The sequence below is a fragment of the Strigops habroptila genome, chromosome 4 (genome assembly GCF_004027225.2).
Source record: "Strigops habroptila isolate Jane chromosome 4, bStrHab1.2.pri, whole genome shotgun sequence".
Taxonomy (NCBI): Eukaryota; Metazoa; Chordata; class Aves; order Psittaciformes; family Psittacidae; genus Strigops; species Strigops habroptila.
The window spans coordinates 56,651,509-56,675,403 of record NC_046358.1 but is presented as its reverse complement, the minus strand read 5'-3'; the positions used below and the strand labels follow the sequence as shown (position 1 = coordinate 56,675,403).

At 39.5% G+C, this 23,895-nt stretch overlaps 1 protein-coding gene across 5 annotated transcripts in view; it reads left to right on the top strand.

The window, feature by feature from the left end:
• Positions 1–23,895, top strand: part of SBF2 (SET binding factor 2) — a 305,339-nt gene that overhangs the window by 1,805 nt on the left and 279,639 nt on the right. For 4 of the 5 annotated variants that reach the window (XM_030483971.1, XM_030483973.1, XM_030483974.1 and 1 more), the window contains exons 2-3: positions 844–919; positions 17,795–17,973. The gene's annotated coding sequence lies outside the window, so the exon portion shown is untranslated. Of the gene's footprint in view, positions 1–93; positions 558–843; positions 920–17,794; positions 17,974–23,895 lie in introns of those variants that run through there. The other variant, XM_030483975.1, reaches the window with a different exon arrangement.

Here is a 23,895-nt window from a genome sequence, read left to right as displayed (position 1 = left end):
AGGTGTTCAGGTGTATTTTTTTAAATAAACTTACCGGATAAAGAGCTCAAGACAAATAACCGAAGGTCAAAACAAGCATGACTCGGCAGGAATGAGGATCTTAATATGTAAAGTAATTTGGCCTAATTTTGAGAGATTCCAGGCCCTGAAGCTGAAAAGTTTAGGGATGTTTGTGATAAATTTGGATTACAATACTTGGAGTCTAATCTGAAGACGTTTAAATATAAAAGTATCTTTACAACACAGGGAAGCACTGGGAATGTAGGGACTGAAGAACAAGGCCATTTGTGTAATAAGCAGGGTAGAGGTAGATCTCCCAAAATGTGTGAAGAATCAGTGTTTCTGTGGTAAGTGTGCTGCCCCACTGTGTCCTCCCAACCTGGTACAGGAAAAAATGTGCCATGCGTAAATCTCAGAGGTTTTTGGCTTCAGAAATTCCTTTTCTTCCCACAGCTGGTGAAGAAATGGAAGTGAAAAGAAAGTAGGTAACCATACAAAGTTTGAGTTGCAAAGAAGAGTTGCAAAAGTTTGCGAAGTCTGAGTTGCAAAGGCGGCAGGTATTTTGACTCTTAAGCTAGTATCAACACAATCACCTTCATGTACTCATAAAAAAGATAAGAATTATGGCCACAGCTGTTGTATGAGACATGTACCAATCCAAAGTATTTGAAAATGATTCACATCCAAAATGTTTAGGTTTGTGGTTTGGTTTGTTTTTTTTTTTTTTTAATTAATTTTGATTTTAAACAAATAATTCTACCAAAAAAAAAAAAAAAAAAAAAAAGACATTGTTTCTTAGCTTGGAAAAAAAGCTTATGCTGCGTGTCCATGTTTCTCCCACAGTAACTCTGAATGTCTTCATCAGCTGCTTCCAGGCTACACCCAGACAAGCCATCTGCCACCCGGGAAACTACAAACTGTAAGTGTCTAAGTCTGACTCACGGTTGCCCTGCCCACACAGTATATGAGTGAAGGACACCTGTTGCTGCTGGCCATTCTGTACAGCCGTTGATTGCTGATCTGTTAGTCTTGCTTCCTTTCGCCTGTTCCCCGTGTCCTTTTCCCAACTGCCTCTCTGAACTTGCCCAAACTTGCCTGCTTCCCATCATGGAGTCTGCCTGGCAGTTTGGGCTCCTTAGTGGCCCTGTAATCATAGTTGTGCCCTGCCTGCTGGACTCGGGTATCCCATGGCTTCTTGGATTCTTCTTTTCAGCTTGGCAAATAGGTCTTGCCTCCACACTTGATTTAATCTCTCTTCTAACTGTGGGACGCAAGAGCCTGGAAGAGTTCCGTCCTGTGCTATTGCTGGCTTTCTACCAACTGCAATGAAAAAATAACGGCCTTAAAGATAACTGAGTTTCTACAGTTTTCTTTCATGGAAACAGTCAGCTCTGTATACCACTAGTGAGAAAATGTTGCGGTGTGAATTAAACTTTTGTGAAGGCCAGAGAATTCACACAGGAAGAAGACCTCAAAAATGCCTTAACAAAGAAAAAACTTTATGAGCACTGAAGTACAAATCCATAAGGATGTCAGACACTTGTTCTAGGTGACCATGACTATTTAAATGAGCTTTCCTTTTATAACAAGTTGGAAGCCTTTAAAGGCAAACTGAGATCATAACTTAGTAAATGCATCTATTATAATTCAAGCATTAAGAAAATACTGTTCCAAGACCTGTAATAATGTCAGGATGGATTGTAAGAATAGTGTAATGGTAATAAAAAATGGTAATAAGAAAATACTTCAAGTCCTCTCACATTTCAAAAGCTGCAAACAGTGAAATACCATATCCTCAGTAGTAGATGTTGTGCACTTCCATTAACACCTGCAAAACATAAAGCCTTGAACTTTGCATCTAGACTTAGAACACCCCAGTGATGTCAGTCAGCACCTTGTTAAACACTTGCCATGTGGCCCATGAAGGGGTCTTTCTGCCAGTCCAGTTTTGGGGTAGATGATACTTTTATACACCATATTGAAAGTAGTGCAAGTGTCTCTCCAGAGCTATTTTCAATTCTGATTCCTGCATTAAATGTCAGTACTTTCTGAAGCCGTCTGGGTTTTGATTCACATCTTCTGTGTAGCGAGCAGTTCTCTCAGGAAAATTTTGCACTGTGTAAAAATGTATTTCTTTTTAAACTTGTTTTGCAAGAAAAAGTTATCCCCTTCCTTTTACCACAAAATTACAACTGATTACAGGTTTTTTACATTATTTTTTAAATTCTGTATTTCTGTTATTCCTTCAACTTGCTCTAAGCCCTACTTTAGAGATTAGTCTTTGGTGACAGTAGTAAACTCATGATCGTTCCAGTGTACATGGTATTTGGACTGCTCTTTTGCAGTCAGTCTACTTAAAAAAGGAAATGTAATAGAAGTTTTAAAGCTATGCTTGCATGTCAACATCTCCTGAGGAATGGAATAAAATAAAGAAAACTCTAAATATACATCTGTATTTTATTCATACTGATTTTTAGAAATAAACAAATCTTGTCTGGGAGATGATTATAGCTGGAATGCATATTCATCAAAATTAGGGAATGGTCTCTCATTCTCACTTGAAATTGTTTCAGTTATAAGGTATTGCTTTCATTTGAACAGTGCCTTAAAAGCTAATGGATTTTTAATTCATTTTTGTAAATAGATTCATATTACTGACAGTGATATTGATAACAACAAAACAACTAATGGATCAAATGAAGTATTTCAATCTATAGCATACCCATTAGTGGCATCCAAGCAATATTAGTTGTAGTACTTGCTTTTCTGATCTTCAGTCAGTTCAGTTAATGATATGCGTGGCACACATGTATTTACTTACTTAAGAGTAGCTGACATTCCAACAGCAAAAAACCCATGGTTAAATAAAGTCATCTCCAAAAGCTCAAGGGGAGGTTTGTGCCAGATGTGAAATGTAATTGAATTGCATTATCAAATTCTACTAGAAAGGAAGAATGATTCAACTTTTTAAACAAAACAGTAGATGAAAATTGTAATCAGTCAAAAACGGAGAAAATTATTCCCCAAGTGATTGAAATGATACAAAGCAAATCATATCAGTCTGTTTTATGAAGTCAGCAAACCAAAAAGCATCATCTTTCTTATCCGTTGCTTTTCAAAAAGCTTGGAGGAATTTTGGCATATGAGTGTTCAGTCCTGCATGTGAATTAGACCCAGTTGAGAACTCTTGACACAGATGATTGGGTCTTTCTCAGTATGAAGTTAAACTAGAATTTGTAAATTTAAAAGTTTGGTTCCTACTCTAAATATAAGCAGCAGATTTTCTGTATTTTAGAGACTGCTCAAGGCCATTCCAGAAAGTATGTGAGAGCAGCAACAAGGAGGAGAAAATTTGATTAGACCAACTTTTTATAAGCTCCATCTTGGATAGTTGTGCTATTCAGGATATGTACATATGAGATATATCTATGCTTATATAAAATGCAAAATGTTTTGAAAATTACTTGCGCTGACATTAGAACTCATAGTAAGTTTGGAAGCCTGTTTCTTGGGGTTTTTTTCAGCCAAATGACATTCTTCTTTCTGAAAGGATACCTGCAAGTACAATTGTTGTGTAGTGTGTTATTCTAAAATAACATAGATATAGTGTGCAAATATTAATCTGGTTACTTAAAAACTGAAATGGAAGTGGGAACTATAAAGATTACAAAAGAATGTGACTTCAGTCACTACTTTAAAAATAAACTAGGAAAGTATCTGGGCAGTCCTAACAATCTAAGCCTGAAATAACAGTTTTCCATGAGTTTAGAAATGGAATATACTGTAATACTCTGTTGCACAAGAAAGGTTTACAAGCAAGATGGGATGCTGTGGTTTGTTTGGAATTGTAAGCTGTCATTTGGATATTTGGAAAGCTTTCTTTCCAGCCAGTTGGCAAATTCTTTGCTGGCATCTACTAACTGCCTTGCTTTGTCACAACAGCAGTGTAAAAATGTTAGTTTAAAACCAGTTTGTCTCAAACCTACTTAGCTTGGACTTCACAAGTATTTACCCTTGATGGAGTACTGCCTTGTTCTGATATTATATACAATGTATCTAAAATTCTGAAATTGTGAGAAGGAGAGTTCTGACTGTATTGGACAAACCTGTATGTGGAGCTGAAAGGCTTTCAGTCTGATTTATAAAATGGAGAATTTTCTGAAAGTTACATTTCACACCTGTTAGGTGATCTGCAAGTGAAATACTTTTTAACCACTGCTGTACAATGCTGTTTTACTTAGCTTTAAGAGGAATTTTATTTGCTCAGAATGCACATAAAATACAGTATTCAGCAAGCAATAGTCTAATAAATTAGACACTGACAATGCATGATAAATAATGAAAAAGTGTAATTATAGCTCGCAAAGGGAAGCTCCGTGGTCAGCTTTGGAAACTGCTAAAATAAAAAATATTCTGCATTATTTGATTTCTGAAAAAATCAGTACTGGAATCTAAACTGTATCAATAGAATTGGTTTACATATGAAGTTTGCAATGGAATTGCAAACAGTTCCGTTAAGTGATATTCAGTTCTGCATTTGTATTACATTTTGATGACCATTAAGGTTTTTGTGATGATCTGAGACAAGGGTTTGCATCTGGCTTATTTGGCGCTCAAGTCAGAAGTTTCATTCCCAAAGAACAGATATCTCTGTGCTGCAGGTGGAGCACATAACTGTCCAGAAACTGGGATATGCAAGATATGGTGTAGACATAACCTTACACAAACCGTACATAACCTTACACAAACCTTACATAACTTTATTTAAGTCTGGGCTAGGTGTTGAACAGCAGTCTTCCCTGTCCCCGCAATATCCCCATCTTCTCTTTGTTTTACAAGTGTGGGTGAAACTCTGCAGCCTCCAAAGCCAGGAGTGCATTTGTTCACATTGTTCAGGAATTCTTAGGGGCCATTTTCAGCCCAAATAAACCTCCTCTATGTTGCGTGTGTAGTGCTAAGCAGGGTCAGTTGGCAAGAAATCCAACCCCATACGTTCTTATTTTCATGCAGAAACTTAAACTTTCACGTGGGGGGAACTGCTTTATTATTTTTATCCAACCTGCCTGAGTGAAAAATGCCATGGATGGTCCTGCACTTTCAGGCAGAGTGTCTTAGAAAGCCCCTGTCTTCCTTCCATAAAGTTCATCTGAAATGTTATGTATGGCGAAATTCGCCATCGCTTTTCCTGCCCTATAGACAGTGGGAGAACGACGCACTGTGATTCCCGTGGCCGCGGCTGCCCGGGAGGGCGGTGTGCCAAGCGCCCCCTCCGCGCCCCATTGCGCGCCCCGCACTCCGCCCGGCAGCACCGGGATGAGGCCTGCGGCAGTGGGAGCACCCACCCTCCCTGCGCCTCTCGCTGCCTTATGTAAACTGCTGTTACGCAAGGAATGCGGATTTCACCTTGCATAACCGTTGGCTCCTAACACAGACTGCTTTACTGGTGCCATTAGGGCCCATACATTAAAAGGAGGGAAAAGTGGTGCTTGCATTATTAGAGATGTTTGTCTCTTTCTCTGGTTCCAGAGTGGCTTGGTGACCTGTACACTGCTGCGGTACTTTTCACTAAGGCAATTGCATGAGACTGTTGTCTCTTCCTTAACCTGGAGGAAACTCCTATTAAAATAACAGCACACATACTTAGGTCATATTTGTGCCCTTTCTTGGGGGTCTGAGAAAGACCTTACTGGGTCATAGTTATCACACAGAGTGACCTTATTCCAATACAAAGGGAAATCAAGTTCCGTGTATCTCAAGCTTTATCTTTCAGCTAATGCCACAATCAGAGGACCTGATTCTAATGTCTGTGTGGAAAGGTAAGACTTCCAAGTGCCTAGCTACAGGCCTAGGCAAAAGAGCCCTGTAGCTTAGTACTCTGTCTTTAGCAGGCATTAGGAGAGATCCCAGAGATGAGTGTGGCCTGTTTCTGTTCCCTTGTCCTCTTGAGTGCAGGCAGAGCATCATCAGGTGCTGTATACCTGGGATATTTTCACGGAGTAGTAGACGCTGTCAGGGTTTCCGCTTGATGCTTTGCTCAGCTTCCCCTATACTAATTTTTGATCCTACAACTCATATACCTTTCTATTTTTATTTAGTGCTCCTGATAACTTGGGAGGGGGTGTTATGTGGTTTTGGGGTTTTTTTTTTTGGTTGGTTGGTTGGTTTTATGTTGGGTTTCCCCCCTGCCCTTAACTTCAGCCTTTTTTCTCTCTGGAAAGTCCTTGAATTCTACCTTAAAGGATCAGTGTACAGGGGTGCTCTGCTCAGGGTTTTGCTCTGGTTCTCTACTTACGTATTTTTGACCATACACCTTCACACCCCTTTCCTTTTTCATTTGTTGCTAATGCTCAGCCAGCCCTGAAAGAGAAATACAGCATGAACAGAAACATCAGTAGTTAGATGGTGTCAAAGACAGAGCAATCATTTTCCTGTCGTGCCTCACCTGTATTGCTTCATAATCTTTATGAATTGGAGGTGGAATCTGGACTAGCCTAACTGATTGTAATCGGCCAGTGAATGTCTTCCAAGAATGAGTCCAGTTCCATTTTTAACTGTGTCCATCTTGGTGTCCACAACATTCTATGGTAGTGAGCTTGTTCTACAGCTTCATTGTGCACTGTGAGCCAGGGGGATGTGAGCCAGCTTTGATCCAAAGCTTGTACGACCAGAAGGAGCACAGCTCTTTGAGCTCTTAGCTTTCGCTGGCTAAGACTACAGGCAATGTAAGCTCATGTCTGTCCCAGTATATTGCAAAGACATCCTCTAACTGATGCTTAGACAGGTAACAGCAACACACTATTGAACCAAAGGAGTGTATATAACCATGCTCTGGCATGTCGTGCTACCATGGAAAGACAATGGATCTGTGGGGAGGGTCTCTGTACCTGATAAACCACTTTGCTAGTTCATGCAGCTGAAAATAAGTAATTTGCACAGGGAGTAGCACAAACATGGGCAAATTTCATTGAGACTCAGGCAGCTAGTAGAGACTGGAGCAGATGAAAGAAAGTATGGAATGAAAGGGGACCTGCTAGGTTAGGCAGCTGCTTGAATAGCTGATTCCTCGTCATCTCCTCTATGATTCAAAGGGCATAAGCAGAGAGTGGGGGAACAGCCAGACTTCTTCAAAGCTCAAATTATGTTGTTATTTCATAGAAATGAAATATTAATTTTAAACTGTTATATATATTACCCCCAAAACAATGGGGAAGATAGATTTGCTGTATTCAAACATGCATTTAGTAATTTGGTACTGAAACTGGATATTTGGTGAAAGAGCAAGAGTAAACTTCATGTACATTCTCTTTGGTTTTCCTGATATGCTTTAACAGTTCCTATTATATTGAAACTTCATACAAAATATTGCTGTTGTTGATTACCAAAATACCCAGCAAGGACTACTCCAGTGATGAATTGTACAAGTGAAAATCATGCACCAGGGAAGAACAACAAAGTTTTAAAGGCGTAACTATTATGACCAGGTCCAGGGTGATAGTTGCAAGGTTGCTGAGAAAAAAATGAACCAACTTTTTTTCTAATGTGAGCAAGTGTGCTAAATGTGGCTACAAACTAGAGAAGAAAGGGTTGTAGATCCACAACACCTCTGAAGGACATAAAATGTTTTCACAGTCCCAGATTAAATTAGTAATCAATTTTGCTGATTGATAATGTGGAATCGGTTTTCTCCCAGATTAAGGCGGGTTTGAGTCCCTTGTTCTAACAAGAAGCTATCTGATTGATAACTGAAAGAGGGTAGATTTAGATTAGATACTGCAAAGAAATTCTTTACTGTGAGGGTGGTGAGGCACTGGCACAGGTTGCCCAGAGAAGTTATGAATGTCCCATTCGTGGCAGTGTTCAAGGCCAGGCTGGATGAGGCTATGAGCAACCTGGTCTAGTGGAAAGTGTTCCTGCCCATGGCAGGGGGTTGAAACCAGATGATCTTAAAGGTCTCCTCCAACCTAACCCATTCTATGATTCTATCAATCTGTGATGACTAGAGTAAAATGCTTCAAAAATTGAAAAAGTGTATCAGTAGTTTAAAACCAGTTTTGGCAACTTTCTCCATGCATCTCAGAATCTATAGCCTTCATTTTCCCATTCTTAATCACCACACAAATATCCTGTGACCACAATTAACTGTGAAAATTTGGTAAAATACAGGGGAGAAACTGAAAGTCAATGCCTTTTTGCCTCTTGTGCTGGCTGGCAGTTCCAACTTGGTCAAAGGCTGAAAATTCTTTTTGATTTTTTTTTTTTTTTAATAGTCGCTATGTTTTCTTGTGATCATTCACAATAGAGGCTCTTCTGGAAAAGGTCATATAGTCCAAAATGACTACCAATGGAGCACATCTCTCTGAATCCTATCTACTTATGAAAACCCGTGCCGGCTTGGGAAAAGCTGTACTTAAAAAAGCCAACAGAGCCACCTAGTGTTTAAGTTAAAAGTGTACAGTTTTGTGCGTTTTGAGCTTCTATGTGCAGAGCAAGATCTAGGTGCAGTCTTAAAGGTCAGAGCAGGAAAACAGCTCATAGTCTTTCATATTAATCCCTGACAGTTGTTTCTTACAAACTCTACAGTTGTTTGTGCTAAAATTCAGTGTTACAATTCTATGCGGAGGTTTCTTTTACTTCACTAGAGACATCCAAGACTAGTAAAAAAGTTTTCTCTCATATTTAGCCTCAGCCACTTTGATATTATCATTTTTAGCTATACATTTTCATTTCTTCTTGGCATTTAAACCCTTCAGATACCTGTTGCCTGCTGCTTCAGGATATATACTTAATCAATTGTTTTCTGGGTTTTTTGCCTTCCTTCTGTGAACTCTTTTTTTGACGGTCTGGCATATCAAACTTGATGCAGTGCTCTGAAGATGGTCAGAAAGGTGGGAAGAGGCCACATTGCAGGTTTCTTTTTTCCTCAAAATGCTGCAACTAGCTTCAATGGCTGCTATCTCCCTTCCCAGTAACGAGCATGCATGCATGCACACAACAGACATGCATACAATTTACACTGATTTTTGCCTCATCATTCCTCATGGTAAGCTCAGCTATAACTGCTCATCATTTGTCATCCACATTCATTTACGTAATTACATATTCATATTGTCATTTTCTGCCTCTGTGGATAAATTCTAGAGGAAAAGAAACATGATTTTTATAGTTATTGTCTAAATAGTTGGGCTGGGTTTGTTCTCCTTAATGTGATGTAAGAAGGTGAGTGCAGATCAACTAATGACTACTCAAAAAACCATCAAAACAGAATTTAGCTGCCCTATGGCAAAAAGTATGGGGTCAAAGCAGAGTTGGGACCATGTCTGAGCCAACCTAACAGCTTATGCTGGCATGGGAGATGTAGGACAGAGGACTAAAGAGGTCACACCGGGAAAAGCCACTGATGTTTCTAGACAAACCACATCTTCCTGGGCCCATGTCAGAAGCCATTGTCCCATAATCATTCTCTTTTTTTTCTGTCCAAGTCTGGTCTAATAGTATGATTTCCTTAGGCAGCATGCAGAGGTTCATTTAAATCCTAATTTCCATTTAGCAATCTAGCATATGTATAATTCAAAGGTAGGACAGGCTTTGGGCATGGGAACTTATCTGACCTAACTTTAAGTGTTTAAAAGATAGTTATCTAAATCTAAGCTGGTGTTCTAAGATTCTTTGTAGTCCATGAGAAGAAGTAAACACTGTCCAAAAAATGGTTTCTTTGGATCTCCATGTAGGCGCCCAAGAACGCTGGAGTCAATCATTCTCAAGAGTTGAATCCCATGTAGCCAACAGTAACTACTAAAAACCAGTCATTTAGCAGAGCAAGGCAGAATTATATTAGTTTGGAAGCTACTTCTGGGTGGCTGTCTTAGACAGGAGAGACTACGTAATGAGAATGCTGTCCTTTAAAGGAATCAATTAACAGCTGTATTCCTTTTAGTAATCGCTCAGTTTGCTCAAGAAAGGAAACTGAGTGAGCCTTGTGCTTGATAAACCCATTTTGCTTATTACTGGTGATTCTTCTGCCCACTCTATATTTCAAGTTTTTAAAAACAGTTAGAGTTTCTTCAGTGATAATATTGCCAAAAGTCAAAATTAAGGTTCTGATAATATCACGATGCATTACTGCTGTATTCTGTTTACTGAATCCCTTCAAAGGGACTATCATATTATTACTATGACCTCGAAAAAATGTTAGTCTTGTTTAATCATTAGAACAAAGAGCTGAAGGCCAGAAAGATCATAATACAACAATTAGGGACAAAGAAGAGCCAACAATGTGGTTCATAGAAAACAGACAAGAAAAGCCCTGTCTGTGTCTGTAGAGTGTTTCCATTTTCCCCATCTGATGTACTGCACAAACGCATGATATATCCAGTTTCTCCAGAATTTAAGTTTACGTTCAAGTAGATCATGTGCCAGGCTGTTCTGTTTGCAAAAGCTTTTGTCTGCACCAGGAAATTGAGTGATACAGCTCTCATGTCATAAGCTATTTTTGAGCTATTCTAAAAGCTGCAGCTAGTTATTTAAGAGCAATTATTGTGGAATAGCCTATGCTACAGTGGTTACACCCATCACTTTCCCTGGAGAGAAAAAAATCCATTACAGTATTCTACACATGAACTCATAAACTTTTACAGTATTTTCTTCAGGGGTCTACAAATGGGCAACTTGAAATAATATTCTGAGTGATGTTAGTTGTCCTTGAACAATTAACTCTAAAAACTTTTTGATTGGAGGCAATTAGAATTAAACAGAAGGAGATGTTACAGGGAGGAAAACTCGAAGGGAAGGGAAGAAAAAGACAGAAAAGGGGACCGAAAGGGAATGATTAGCAGCACAAGGAAAACTGTAAAGAAGAAAATCAAAGTGCAGAAATAACAGTGAAAGTCAGGATGGGAATGTTGCCCCAGCTGAGAAGCAGCTGTGGTAGTAAGGCTGAGGTAGCTGCCACAGTTTAAAAGGATAGTTTATCCCCTTGATCTTAATGCCAGTACCTCACTGGTATCAGTGTGCATATTGCTGTAGATTAAGTATATTGTATAGTCCAGAATTTAGAGAAGCAGTCATTAAACATGGAATTTGGCCTTCTCCGTGGAGTGACTTTGCACATCCCTCACATAGGTCCCACTGCCAAGACAGTATTTTCTCCACTGCATGCCCATGTTTCTTCTGCCAGCCTTTTTATTACTTGATTCATTTACTTAGAATATATCAAAGTCCAACTCTGTGACATTTCAGTCAGAGTATCTTTTAAAATAACTGTTTTTTCTGTGTGTTCAGAACGGTACAAAGCAACTTGCTGTTTGTTTCCCTCCCTGTGGTTGACACTTGTGTCTTTCTAGGAGACTTAAATATTGTGATAAATTGAAGGAAAAGTGCGTCGTTTCCACATGTATGGCATGAGCTGTCGAGGAGGTGAAATGCCAAGGACACATGCTGTGCAAAAAGAGCTGATAAGGACAGAATAGGGAAGCAGAGCCACCTCTATCCAACCTGCCCTGAGATACTGTCTGAGATGGTGTGCTTTAGTCTGTCTGCTTCCCACACAAATCATATACAGGTTTTGCACATCCTTACAGAATCAGGAGCTAACGTGATTTTACAGAAGTGTTGCTTCTTTTATTTTCATAATTCAGGAGCTGAGAGAAGATTAGCTTGATCAAAAATGTAATTAATCAAAGTTGTGATAACCGAGGGAATGTTATCTATCTAATAGAAACTTTTGCCTGTTTTTTAATGTTTAGGTGCTTTTTTAATGCCTGTGTACAAATGTGTATCCAATTTGCTAAGAAAGCCCTTCTATCTGAGATTAGGAATAAAAATCCTTTGTTTAAAATCTTATATTTTGATGAAACAATTAGTCAAGGAGGTTAGATGAACTTTATACTCCAAATGTTTTTGCAGGGGAATGAAACTTCAACAAAAAACAACCCCAAAACTGAAGAAGCCAGGTGCTGTAGATGGGTATATAAAGTAGAAAAGGCTCGAGCACATTAGAGAACTAGAGAACAAAGTGGAAGGATTTTGTATGGGATGGAACTGAAAACATGGGACAGGAGGTCTGAGTTAGCTGAAGGCAATGAGACCTGAGGAAGTTAGCTGGACAGGAGAGACTCTGTCTGGAGCTTTCAGAGCAGGATTCTAGATAACTCCAGACGATATGGTATCTACTTGTAACAAGTGACTTGGGATGTGTCAAGAAAATGCACAGTGTTTCTTGAGTTATCCAAATAAAGAGCAGTAATGTTTTAAAAATACATGCAATGTGTGTTATAGTGTGTCTACCTTCCACCTTAGGTACTTCCTAAGGTGTGAAATGTAATTCCAACTATAGGTTTGCAGAGAGTGCCTTGGGGTTTTCTTGGGATTCTGGAAACTGGAGACAAATCAGTTATTGGGTCTATTTCTCTGAAGGGGAAACAGAGAACTGTATGTATGGACTGTGGAGGCTGATGGAAGAGGTAATGATGTAGCCTACTAAGAAAAGCTTATTCTACAAGTGGAGTGAAATCCAGCACAGCAGTTTGGGGAGCATATATTGGTGCAGTTTGAACAGATCTGCAGACCAAGGATGGCTAGATGAGTTCACATATAATTTCTTTGTGTGAAGTTATCAGGGACAAGGGCTCACTGAGAACCAAAGGCATGAAGCCTGGTGAAGCCAGCATGTTCAAATGAGAAGTTAGGCATGCTTTGTAATAGTGTGTGTGATTAATCAGTGTCAGGGAAGTTGCTGATTTTCTACCTCTTGATGTTTTCACTTCAAATCAGTGTACTTTTCTGGAAGCAATACTTCAGTTGAACAGATTAGTGGATCCCAGTATAGTAATAGACAGGCAATTACAATAAAATGTAATTGCCTTGACAAACAGGAGTCAAATTAAGAGATCTATTGGTTCATCCTGGCCTTAAATTCTCTGACTCCGTGAATTTCTTAGACAGCTTTGACTTCCTCACCCTGGATTTCATATTGTTTCTTTCTGCTTTCAGTTCAATGTTTTAAGTTCATGCCTGAAGGCCAGAGGCACTTTTTTCTTGTTGTTTAAACACTAACTGGAGGCTGAAAACATTTCTGTTTGTCCAAATCTGGAAAAATGCAGAATGATTATATTACCAAAGGGAGAGAGGAAAAAAAAAATGAAGTGGAAGGAATACTGTGTACCCAACAAAACAGAGGCAAGAATGCAGGAATGTAAATGTGTTACAGGCTGTTATAAGGATTTTGGATGCAAAAATAAAACTTAGAAGACTGAAGAGTTGAACAGGCATAAGAGGATCCAATTTATTTAAACTGCAAATTGCCTTCCCAGATTGCTAAGGTGACAGAAAAAAATTATGAAAAGAAGGTAATCATATTTGGTCTGGCAGTTTCCACTGAAATGCCTCTTTCTCCAATAGGTTGGGTTTGGGTTTTGTTTTTGGTTGGGTTTTTTTTTTTTTCTTGAAGGAAGTACCTTGGGGAATTACTAGAAAAATGAGCTTTATTAAGTGTTCATGGCCATCTGAACTACCCACCCATCCAGTATAAATGTGTTCTGGCAAAATAAGTGTTTGTGTTGCCATGGCCTTTCCTGTGATGTTATTTTCTTAAGCAAAAGCATTTTTCTAGCTGAGATCTTAACAAGGACACAGGCAGGGCGCCATGATTCAGTCCTTGAAGAGAAAAATAATTATTTGGAGGGAATGGTGAAGGAAAGAGATGGTTTCAGAGGGAGTAGAACAAAGTAGTTATGTATCTGGTGACTCTTGCCCAGCAGAAGCAAAAATCCCTTCTACTAATCACTCCAGTTCTGGGGTAGAGTAGTGCAGCTTCCACCAGCCCTGCAGAAACACTGATAGCCCCAGTGCTAAGATGCTCCTGGAGCATCCCCAGTATAGGGAAAATATCTTAAAAATAGTAGCTGAATTGTTACTCGCTGCGCAAATCACACGTCTCAGATACAGGCTTCCTCAAACCAAGTCGGAAGGCTACATGCTGTGCGCAGGTACAGGGACTCTACACAGAAATACATCCCCAATGTCTGTGAGGATCCATGTGGTACATCTGCAAGATGTGAACAGTTTTATGTACTGCCTTTTGTTTTTTCCTTCCTTTTGACCTGCAAAATCACTTAAGGAAGGTCTTGCCTCAGGATTCTTGTCCTCCAGTGAATACTTCTGCAGGTTAAAATGATTGTGAATTTTACATTGTTTATTGATTTGTACTCTGGTTTTAGATTAATATCAAAGAGTTTTGTCATAAAAACTAGTCAGCTGGTCACATAAGCATTGAACAACATTGTAACAACATTGTTACATAGTGTACATCACAGTGGCTAAAGCAAGACTGATGGGTGCTTATGTAAAGTGCATAAGAAAAAGGCAGGTATTGAGTCACCCTTTCTCTGCAGATCTTCCCAAATTCCAGTAATCATCGGTTTATGAGGTAGAGGTCATATCTGAATCCTTCTGCTTCCCATCTGCCAAGGGGCCTCAAATGAGATTTGGGCATTTTCCTTCCTTTAGCCCCTGTGACACAGCTCTTCTCTCTCAAACTGCTTTCAAATCTACATAGCTCTGCAAATCACATTGATCTCACCAAAGAAAATGAAGGGAATAAGGTCCATGAATGCTAAAAGTAGGCCCAAATCCAGTAAAGTATCTATTTATAGGAGAGAATGCATTGCAAAAAAACAAGTAATGGCAAATAAAAATAGAATAGGCCTCTTGGGTCATCTTACCCCCCCCCAAAATTAATTTTCTTCATAGCACAAACCATATCATGAGGTGCTGAGCAGAACACCTTCTGTTTGAAGCAACGCAGTCTACATCTCACTGGCACTTAGCACACCACCATTTTAGCAAACAGATCAATTACAGACCCATTGCAAAGCAAACAAAGCAATGGAACATTTTATTTACCTTTAAATAAAATTAATTACCTGGAAACTAAGAGAGCAAATAGCATTTGATAGAAGTAACAGAATATGCTAGAACTTTACTTCAAAAAAGGTATGTGTTCCTCTAACTGCTGAGACCCATTCAGTCTCACGCTCCTGCACTGAGATTACTTTTAAGAATCCCAAGAACAGAGCTCTACTCAGTCCTCTGGGAAACAGTTCCTCAGCCTACCACCTCCTAATAAGTTGTTCCTGTTCAACTCAACATGTACCTGCTGTCTCATTGATCCTGTTGAAGTCTTCAATAGCTCTTCTTGTTTCTCGTCTTTCATATTCATATCTACTGGAAAAAAATCACAAGATATTTAATTTAAAGCAACAAATCCCCCCAAAAGAGAACGTGAGCTAAATCCAGGTTGCTTTATGCAAATAGTTCCTATGAAATTAAAAGGCTCTTTAGTGGAGGGAAGCAAACTCACATGCTTATGTAACATCAGTCCTATCTTTGATTATTTTTTTTTTAATATGTCCTTTTGAAAATTAGATTAGAAAAAGAATTCCAAATTAAAATTGAATCAATGAAGTCTCTTGCTCTTGAAGTTCAGGATGGATGCGTCTCATGCATGAGGCAATACTGGAACTGTATATTGTGGGATGTATCTGACCCATGGTCCTAAAGTTGATTTAGTTGTCAGAGTGTGATGCAGGGAGTTAGTTTGTATGCTCCGTTCAGCAAGAAGAGGGTTGATCTGGATAACAATTCTGGAGCAGAGGGAAAGGGAACCTGGTGCAGAGAATTACAAGGCTGCTGTGAGAGCAGCAAGAAACACCAAGAACGTAACATCATTTAAAGGGAGGCATTTTGAAGTTGATGCTAACAGAAATTCAAAGATATGGGGGAACTAAAAGAGATCCAGAGGCTGGAGACAGGACTATAAATGGAGTTACTGGTGCTTGTCTGCTGTCACAGATAGTGACAGTAATCTACAGGTGTACCTCAGTGGTCAGAATTCTGCCTGGTTTCTTGTAAAAAGTCTTGAGAGATGGTCTATTCACATGCATTCCTCTCTTGAAGTTTACAGTCCCTAGAGCAGAAAGTGCTTAATGGAGATAGTGTTCTCTACTTCAGCTACAGATGGCTGTGTTAGTGAGAGCTGCTTCTGGTTTATCTTTGAAAGGATCAGTCTTCAATTTGAGACTGCTGAAGGCATGAATATGCATTTAATTCAGCCTTTCTTACTATTGAAGCCATAAGCCCCATGGCTGGGTTGGGCCAGACCATGTGGAATGGCATTGGGAATGGCTATAGTCACTTATATTGGCTCTGTCTGCATATCTGAGTAAACCTCCTTAGAATGTGATCATGGAAAAATAATTCCAATGACTTCAATGTCTGACTAGAAAAAAAATGAAGATATATTTATATGTGATGGGAAAATTAAGCTAAAGTAACCTCATGAGCAATGAAAGCTTACAAAATAGTCTGCCTCCAACAAAATGCTAAAGAACACAATGTAATTACAATTTAGTTCCAAGTATGTACTTTTTTGTTATAAAAATTCATAGTACTTTTAATGAATTTGGAGTTACTGGGAGTGACGTGCTTTACTGAAGAAATAACGATGAATTCCTGAACATCAGAGATAAGTTTTGTGGTTCCTATGATACAATATTTTTAGCTGACTAGCATATGAAAGCATTTAGAATTGTCCTAGTTTTTTTAATGGAAAATAATTTCTTTCATAAATACTTTAAAATTATTCTTACATAAGTTGGAGGGAACTTACTGGGATTTTATTAAGTTGGAATGTTAATCAAGCACACATATTGCCTAATCTTAAACCAAATAGAAAACAGCACGTATTCTATAATTTTGCAGTATGTTATATGCTTCCAAATATGGATGTGGGATCAATCAGATCCCCATTTCTCATATTTCCAAATAAACTATGTGATTCTAAATTTTTAGTAAAGAGAGATCCAGAACCTTGATTATTATGTAAATGAACAGTAAGATAACTCTTCTGTTTAGGACTTGAGGAAGGGCAGTGGGAGATGTGGGTTCTAATTCCCAACCTGCCTTATTAATCACACAAAAGCTGTTAAGAACCAACCATTTCTTTGATGTATTTATGGTTTGTCTGTCAATGAATGAGCTGTCCTTTAAGGTGTACTATCATGGCCCTACATGGAGATGTAAGTGAGCATAATGTGTCCCCTTTATTTCTCTGTTGAGCTTAATCCTACAGGTAAGAGTGGTAAAGCAGGTTCTGCAGAACTACAAAGGAGTCTGATTCGCTTTCTCTGGTCATATGCTAAGATCATTGCACTAGAGAGATTTCAGTTTCATGTGATGCAAGGCTGGAGCAGTTTTCTTAGTTTGGGGACACAGACAACTCCAGACTACTAATTTGTTCAGGGCAGATTACAAAGTGATGATCCAGTCCTAATTGTGGAGGTTGGGGTTTTTTTCCATCATTAAATAAACTAAGGCTTAAGAAAATGTAAAACCTAGATTTAATCTAATTTTAAAACCTTAGTTATCGATGGATACCTTTAGGTTATGTGGTTAAAATGTCGCAAACCTTTATAAAAACCTTAAAACAATTCCGACCTAGTTTGTGTTACATTCAGAGACTGATGTAAGATGAGTTGCAATAGTCCAGTTGTATATCTCTTGTGTATTAGAAGAGAATGATCCAGTCATGTATTTCATTTCAAATTAGTAATTGGATAGCAGAAGTTCAACATTTGTGCACTGCATTTTAAATGCCAGTGCCAATGTATATTGTAAATAGTTTAAGAACAACTGTCACCATTGGTCTATCACAGAGAGGTATTATTCATATCCCAAGTCTTTGAAAGAAAGAAACCTCTGTTGAGATTTATGAACAATATGCTGTTAATTTCTTGTTTAGAAATGAAGACAACTGTTAACACCCAGCTGTGACACAGTGGGATTCAGCACAGTGGGACTGAGCTGGAAGTGGAGACCTTCCCACTACTTGTGACTTGCTTCTTCCAAAGATTGTCACCTGTACTTCAGGGACAGTTGAACTGCGTGCAAAGATGCTCCCAAATCAACAAATTCTATAACGTATGTAGAAACAGTCCTGATTTTACAGTGATATTTTTATAGACATGGCTGGATGGATTATTCCATTTCCTCGTTGTGGGAAGCAAAGAGCAATCATAAAGATAGGCAGCTGAAAGCCACCATCAGCTAAATCTGCCTGTTTGTGAGTCAGTACCTTCACATATTAGAGGGGCTAAATACGAAACTTTAGAGGAAAATACTAACATGTATCATGGCAACTGGCAATCACTTATCTGCAGCAAATCAGTATAGGTAACCTAAAGTTTGGGTGTGCACTGAACATTGCCTCCAAGATTTTAAAGGGCCAAGAGAACTGGCAAACCTGTCTATATTGGGTCTGACTTGGATGGGGTTAATTTTCCCCATAGCAGCCCTCATAGTGCTGTGCTTTGTATTTGTAGCTAGAAGGGTGTTGATAACACACCGGGGTTTTGGCTACTGCTGTGCAGTGCTCTCACAGCATCAAAGGCTGTCTCTCCAACAACCCCCCTCACTCCCAAAGACCAGTAGGCTATGGGCAGGCAAGACCCTGGGAGGGAACACAGCCAGGACAGCTGACCCAAACTGGCCAAAGGGATATTCCATACCATATGACATCTGCTCAGCAGTAAAAGCTTTACAGAAAGGAGGAAGGGGAACATTTGGTAGTACAACGTTTGTCTTCTGGAGCAACTGCTGCACATACTGAAGCCCTACTTCCCAGGAAGTGGCTGGGCATTGCCTGCTGATGGGAAGTAGAGAATAAATACGTTGGTTTTCTTTTGCTTCCACATCCACTCTTTGCTTTTGCTTCATTAAACTGAAATTATCTTGACCGGTAAGTTCTTTTCCATCTTATTTTCTCGCCCCCTGTCTCGCTGAGGAGGGAAGCGGTAGAGTGGTTTGGGCACCTGTCATCCAGCCAAGGTCAACCCACCACATTACGAGACAGATGTTATGGAAATGTGATGAACTTTAGGTTGGATGCATTTTTATCCCTGTAAAGATCATGACATGGCCAAGAAATGGAAGTGTATTCTTATCCAAATTCTGTGTTTGTCCTGAGTGCCTGAAGGGCTGAGGGACACTTGCCAAACTATTCAGTTGTTGGCCAGAAGTTGGAAGAGCTACCAGAATATGGTCCCCTAATACTTACACGATATAATTTCAAGTATGATGTTGCCAGCTTTTGAAATAGTGTTATCTACATGACTAGTATGATCCAAAAATTAACTACATTGTGAACCTAATCAGTTACTGTGAAGGAGAACAGCTACCTTCAACCACTGTGGTTCCTCACTGATGTTACTCAGAAGATGTTTCTGGCAAGTGATCTCTGATTTCAAACGTCTAGAAAGAATTTGAAAATACGGATTATGGATCGCCAGCACAGTGGTGGATAGTCATCTGCCCCGATAATGTGTTTGGGATGAAATCTTAGCTCTGCTGAAGTCAATGCAATTTTCCAATTGCTGCTTAATAATAAGACCATACAGCTGAATGAGGGGGGCAGTTCTTTGGGGTTTTTTAGTTGATTTTGCCCTAAAGAAAATTAACTATCAAGGTGTTGCCAGTCCTGTGAAACAGTGATATCTCTTGTTCTGCCCTCTGGGATTTCCTGTGATTGCGTGAATGAAAAACAGAGAAAATGGGCTCTATATCTTGGAGCCTTCAGAAAAGGAACTGAGGCCAGTGAAAATGTCTGCTCCTTTCAGCAGATTTTGGTGTGGTTATGAGTCTTGGAGATCAGTTTGAGTTCACATACTATTTAATAGACAGCAATTATAAAGTAAAGCCACTCGAGGTCATGTCAGTGTTGCTGCGCACTAGACAGCCATGCTTCTTGGTGCTAGGCCATTGTGCAGAGCCTGTCTTGGGAAGTATCCCAAGGATACCCACTGAGTATGAAAAGAACACTCAGCCAAGAAAAGCAGGAAAAGTGTTTTTCTGAAGTGGGGGAAGGGATGGTGTTTGTTTTCTGGTCTTAATCCATGGAAGCCCAAGAAAGGGAACCAAAAAATGAAAGAGTGGGAGGATTAAACTGGAGGGGAGGGGAGTAAAAGTATCTTTTTACGTCAGGAATGGCCAGAACAGGCCGCTGGTTAAACCTTGGAACTTCATTATTCTTGATCCAGCTGGCAGTCTGCTAGAAGAGTCGTCCTGACTCCTGGGTATGCAGGCAAGTTTGGAGAAAAGCAGGTTTTGCCATTTCCACTCTTGCAAGAGTAACAATTTCCTTGCCAGAAGCACTGACTAGTGGAAAGCTACATATCTGCAACTAGAGAAAGGACAGAGAGAGCTGAGTTGCTGCTTCAGGGGCCCAGAGGAGATGTCTAGTACACAGCCAAGAAGAGTCTGTCAGTGCTGGTGTTGCAGACAGTTAACTGACTGCATTGTGTTAGTGTTCACAAGGATTCCCTCAAAGTACTCTACTAGTCAAAGCTTTTGCTGTAATATACAGGTTAGATTTCCAAACGTTAACTGCTCTCTGCTGGAAGAAACTGGTTTCTGTCTCATTGTTTCCTGCAGAGCTTTTAGAAGCAGGACTTCAGCATGTCACTAGAGCCACAGGAAGGGGGTGGCTTGTCTTGCCTGGCCCTGAAAACCCGTCTCCTCCCTGATACTTTTTTGCCTTATACTTTTTTTTTGAAAGCATGTTACTGAAAGGTGCTTACAGGCAATAGACATTTCTCTTTACTGCTTCAGTAAAAATGTCTATCCTGGCAAAATGCAGTGAGATAAACTGCGATGCTGCCCGAAGAAAAGAGTATCGGCCATGGCCTTTTTCCAGTGGCCAGTGACAAGTGGAGCAGAGATTACAGATCTTCAGGTGAAGGCTTTGCCTCTTCCCTGCCATAGCCGATGGAGGCTAAAGTGTGCCTTGATATTGCAGCAGTACCAAGAAGTCCTTCTCTGTATTATCTGTATTCTTTCCAGTGCCTTCTTGTAACCAAAAAGACAGGCAAGAGATCCATCAAATGGCACATGAAGAACAAGAGAGAAACATGAGGCAGGAAAAGGCACCTTTCTGGAGAAAAACTGAAGATTGTGGGAGATAAACTGAGCTCCATTCGGTTAATTGTGTTGAATTCACAAGGTAAACCATAAACCTATAACTTTTAAAAAGAACATTCTCTGTTGTAATATGTAACAGTCTTCATGAACTGTTATCTCTCTCTTACCATTTTGCCTTTCAAGGCATTTTGAATTTTAAAGTCTTCTGTCCAAGTGAGGGCGTATCTGCATGCACCACCTAAGCTCTTTAACCATGTATATATGCATATTTTTAATAATTCTATATAGAGGGAAAGTGACCAAAATAATAGAAACAGAGAGTCCTGGAACCTTAACACAATATTTTTTGTTTTCTTGAAAATTATTTGCAGATTTGCTGAAGAAAAACATGAGTTCATAGAGACTACAGGTTCTTACAAGAGGTAGTAGGAAAAAGGTTCTAACTTGATGCAGTTCCCATTTTCTTAAACTTCCAACCAGCTTTTTCCAAAGCTGAACAGCAACACCTGAACACTGGCACAAACATGCAGATTTCCTTTAGAATATTCAAAGGTCAGTTCTGAGCAACTGTGTGCTTTGGAAATCCATTTAGGGGCACAGTTACTGTTCTTAGGCAGTAAACAAATGTAGATAGACATTTATGCCTTTAACCGAATATTCCACAAACAGTGAAATCCACACTAAATAAGTTTTAATATAAAGTATTGTGATATTCTGGAATTCTATACATTTTATAACTTTTTGTAGCAATAAAAGGTATCTTTAGCCAGATATATCATCTCTTAACTACTTCTTAGATCTTTTGGATTGGGCACTGTTATACATAATGTATGCTATTATGTGCATTTATTTTTCTGGATAACTTTTATTGCAGAAGGAACCTGTGTTGCTCTTCTGTCGAAGAGTATACAACACACTGTGTTTCCCTACAGACTAATAAATTCCTGGGTTTCTCTCCTGAGAATTGACTTTGTGTACCGTACCTTCTCTAAGCTGTATTATGCCTGGCCTGCCTCATTCACCTTGCCTATCTGCTCCCAGTGTCCACTCTTCAGGTTTTTGACCCCTCCTAGCTCTTTTTGTTTTGGAGTGAACCATGTTCTCATTTAGAGACTGAACCCTGGCTGGTTGTGATCCAGATAGTCCCAGATCTGCAACCACACCCCAGCTGTCAGCACAGACATCGGCAAGCACAAGCACAGGCATCGTGCATGACAACGTAGCAGAACAGGCATGAACAACATAGAACTGCTTGGCTCCTTGGAGGAGATGACATAATCCGTGAAGTTGTAGCCTCTTTTCATCCACTTGGCTCCCATAGTCCCCAGAGTATCCTTGTTTCCTGTTCTCACCTTAATGTAATTAGTGGTAACCATTTCCTTGCCCAGTGAGTCCTACTACTTTACAAAATGAGTGTCCTGCATACAGTAATACAGAAAAAACCCCTTATTCTGTCACCAAGCCCAGGAAGAGTAGGGTTTTGCTAAAAGAGGTAACTTATCTTAGTAAGTCCTGGAGAGAGATGTCCCCACAAGCTTACAGATTGTGCCATTATACAGTATCAGGTTTCTAATTCTGTAATTACTGAAATATTTAGTCAAGTGCAGTTGTATTGCAGATTAATATTTCTATTTCTAGGTTATTTGTATAGCCAAATTCTTCTTAGGTGACAGTGAGGCAAGGAAGTAATTGTAATTTAGCATTTGGAAAGTTGACATACATTTTTATGTCAGCTTCCCTTTTTAGCTAACTGCTGTTTCAAAAATCTTCCATGTTAGACATGGATGAAAATAACTTAGAGATAGGAGGAGCTTTTCAGACAGAAGTCAACAGAAACAAAAATCCTACTCTACCTCTGCACAGTACAAGCAATATTTAAATATTCCAGGCATTTTCATGATGGTTTGAGTTGGAGGAAATCTGGACTAAACACTAAACCATAATCTTTCTAATAGCATTTTAAATTCTATGTTGAGCACACTGGCAGTTAGCCAGTTGTTTGACAGTATTACAGGAAAGGGGTTAGGTCAGAATGACCTAGATATATGCAGGAAAACCATTACCTTCCCAAGGCATTCTGCTTGGGATAATAGTTTGGAAACATACAACAAGGAATGGATCGTGTCATAGCAGTGAACTTAGGAGGAACACCTGGGCTAATGAGTGCTACAAATGTTAATATTCCACTCATTGCTGCTGCAGAGAAAGAGCACTAAGAGGCTGAATGCTGTTTAAGTGGAAAAGCTGACAGCATGTGCCTGGGAATGTAGTTGCCTTTTGGCTCAGGATAACACTGTCAGGCAGTACTACCAGGTGGGCTTTTGGGCTCAGTGGGAAATGCTGTGCTTCCAAAGTGCAGTATCACTTTCAGGCTGGGAAAGAGCTGCTGAGAGGGATATGACTGAGCACAGTTACTACCAGACTGCGCTGAACAGAACAGAAAGCTCTAAGGTTTTGCCATAGCCTGAAAACTTCAGTTTGGTACAGTTCCATCCCAGCTGTTTGGGGGACAAAGACACTCTGATCAGCCATCTGATCCATTTACTTTTCTCTCTCATGTCTGTGACACTAAATGTTTGAGAGAAGTCCCAATAAATCCAGAACAAAACACTAAATGTATCATGGTAAGCAAAAATATTTTTTCTCCTCCTCTTGATTCTGACCCTGTGAGCTAAATCATAGTGTTTGCTTTCCTTTGCTATCCACTGCTAACAGATAAACAAAACAACCACTCTTCTGTTGCAATGTGTTTGAGGTAGCTGTAATCACCATGCTGACTGCCAGTAATTGGTATTTGCTTTGGTCAGCTTTAAAGTCATGCTAATTAAAACTGATCTTCCTACTCACATACTGAAAGAAACATAGTATCTGGAGGCAAGATTAGGCATTTGAAGAAAACTTAATAAATCCTCAGGCACCAATGCCTGC